We start from the raw sequence: 3,308 nt of genomic DNA on the forward strand, positions 1-3,308 counted from the left end.
GTCGGGCTGGTGACCAGTCACTTGCGGGTCCCGCAGGGATCCATCTTAGGGCCAGCGCTCTTCAATGTCTTTATAAATGACTTAGACTCAGGACTTGAAGAACTACTTAGTAAATTTGCTGATGACACAAATTGGGAGGAGCTGTTGACACTCTCAAGCGCAGAGAGGCCCTGCAGAGGGGTCTGAATAAATTGGAGAACTGGGCAATCACCAACCGCATGAAGTTCAACAAGGGCAATTGCCGGACTTTGCACCTGGGACACGGCAACCCTGGCTGTACGTACAGATGAGGGACGAGATGCTGGAAAGCAGTTCTGCGGAGAAGGATCTGGGGGTTCTGGTTGATGGCAAGTTGAACATGATCCAACAGTGTGGCTTGGCAGCCAAGAGGGCAACCGTGTCCTGGGTGCATCCAGCCCAGCATGGCCAGCCAGGCAGGGAGGGGATTGTCCCGCTCTGCTCTGCGCTGGTGCGGCCTCACCTGGAGCACCGTGTGCAGTTCTGGGTGACACGGGATAAAAAGGATGTAAAGCTACTGGAGAGTGTCCAGAAGAGGGCTACGAAGTTGGTGAAGGATTTGGAGAGAAGCCTTATGAGGAGCGGCTGAAGTCACTGGGTTTGTTCAGCCTGGGGAAGAGGAGACTGAGGGGAGGCCTCATGGCGGCTGCAGCTCCCTCACAAGGGGAGGAGGAGGGGCAGGCGCTGAGCTCTTCTCTTTGGTGACCAACAATAGAACCTGAGGGAATGGCAGGAAGATGTGCCAGGGGAGGTTTAGGTTGGACATTAGGAAAAGGTTCTTCCCCCAGGGGATGGTGGAGCACTGGAACAGGGTCCCCAGGGAGGTGTCATGGCCCCAACCTGACAGTGTTCAAGCAGAGACTGGACAACACCCTCAGACACACGGTGTGAACTGTGGGGTTGTCCTGTGCAGGGACAGGAGTTGGACTTGATGATCCTTTTAGGTCCCTTCCAACTCAGGACATTCTATAACTCTGTGAGATGAACTTAATCCAATATTGTAAATGAAAAACAGGTGTCTAGATACACATTCTTTTCCTCATTGAATTTATTAACGTAAAATAATTCCTAACTCAACATTAACTGCCAAAAGTTTAACTTACCTTCAGTTAAGATGAGTGTGCCTGTGGATGCAATCACTGCAGCAGCAGAAAATGACTGCTAGCAATGTTTTTTTAAAGTTGCAAACCCTTGTGACAAGGCCAATGTTCACATGTTGTAGTTATTATTATTTTTCATTTTTATTGAGAAGGCAGCTGGCTAGAACTCCAGAAATAGAACAGGTTTAAAGTGAAGCAGAAATTCTCATTTGTCTCTAAAAATAAGTCACCTTCCAGCATGGAATTTGAAACTGCCAGTTTTTATGCTTTTGAATTCCCAAAGTTATTCCTGTTGGATTTCTCTTCATATAATTTTAATATGAACCCTTTGAAATTGGACCCTGCCTGAAGTGTTTCTTTGGCTTGAAAGTCTGCATTTCACTTGCAGTTGTTTTAGTTAGAAAAAGAAAAGAACTTGGATGAGAACAGGTGGTACAATGTATTTTTTTTATAAGCATTCTGGATTTATGTGGTGTGTGGCATCATAGTCATCACTACAGTCAGGTGGGTAGCAAAGAAGCATGCGTTATGTATCCTTGAGAGATTAAACTTCTATTTTATCTGCTCTTTTGATTTCTGGTAGTATGATGTTCTCTATACAGATACCCTAACACTTTGCAAAAAATTATTGTGCGTGTATTAACTATAATGCTGGCTAGAGATCTAAATAGAAATCAGGATGTTTGTGTCTTAACTCTCAACAAGGAAGTCAGGAGACTGTTCTTACTCCAAACTGATAGCAAGCAACGTGGACAGTACAATGGTAGTATTAATACCTCCATTGCGCAGATGAGAAACCTATGCAGAGGAAAATGTAAATTATTATCCCAGAAGCACTAAGCCTATGTCTAGACACCATAACCTGGGTAACATCTGAGTTCCTGAGACAGAATGTGCACAAACACCATGTCTGGATCACATTTTGGAATGAAACCCATGTGCGTGCCAGCCATCCCTCCCCCGATCCCTGGGTTCCATAGGAAGGACATCTGGGGATGTGAGCCAAGCTGGAGCTGCAGTGAACCCCAAGAGATGCCCAGCCTGGCTGGTGAGGGAGATGAATGCAGAAAATGGAGCACCTTGGCAGCTAGGCATGCTTCAGGCAGAGCCACAAAAAATAAAAACAAATACTTCCGTCTTTTACAATGCTAACTCAAATACTTAGGAGCAAATTTGTCCTCTGTGGGCCCAAACATTTAGCAAGATTAAAGTGTTCAAATGATTCTCAGTGCGTGGGAACCGTTTTCAAATAGAGTGATGGGGAAATGGTTAGACTAGTTCCACTATTGTCCAGAGCCATTTGCTGGATCCTGGAAATAGCACTTCTGTTCGTTCCCCGTTTTCAATACACACAAAGGAGGTTCACTAGACATTTTGGAATGTGCGACATTTATTTAAAAAAATAAAATGTCTACTACATCACAGCTGGGTTACTGATGAACTAGTAGATGTTTTAAAACTTCTTGAGTGTAAGGAAGAAAATGAAGGGACACTTCAAACTGAGAATCCTTCTGGTGAGCAATGACTTCCTTTAGTCCTACGTAACAGTGACCATTTAAGGCCATAAGCAAGTTAAAGTTTATGAATACAAGTAATACGGTCTATATTATCCAAATATGATATTTATTAGATCTTTCTATAAATACTGTTTTTACGTATTGATTTCTCATTTGTCCTACTTTTAGCATAATGGTCTGTAGCTTTTCCTAAAAGTTTTTTTGATAAAGCTACTACCTGATGTGGAGTATTTTATGAAAAGTCTCATGAGCGTTTGAAGTCAAAGCTTTACTGTTATTTGCACCTCAGACTTCAATATAGCTGTAGGATTTATGCCTGCTTAACTAATCACATCTTCAGAAAGCACATACTTTCATTTAAAAACACGCCTCAAAATGTGTACATTCACAGATGTTAATGATTACGCACATGTTTTCCCTTATTGCTTCAAAGCCAGCAAAGGCAAAATTCTTCTGTAATTTGTACCTCAGTGATGAGATTTGGATTAATATCATTGAAATGAAGGACCAAATTCAGAGACTTGTTGCTTTCTGCAGGTAATGGGACATTTCTGGAAAGGAAGACCTACACTTTAGGTGATAAGGCAGCAAGAGGATTGCTCTGAATGGGAAGTCAGAGGCATGCAGAATGTCAGGGGGAAGAGGTCAGAAGGAACCTTCTCTACCCAGTGGC

The sequence above is a fragment of the Caloenas nicobarica genome, chromosome 1, assembly GCF_036013445.1.
Source record: "Caloenas nicobarica isolate bCalNic1 chromosome 1, bCalNic1.hap1, whole genome shotgun sequence".
Classification (NCBI taxonomy): domain Eukaryota; kingdom Metazoa; phylum Chordata; class Aves; order Columbiformes; family Columbidae; genus Caloenas; species Caloenas nicobarica.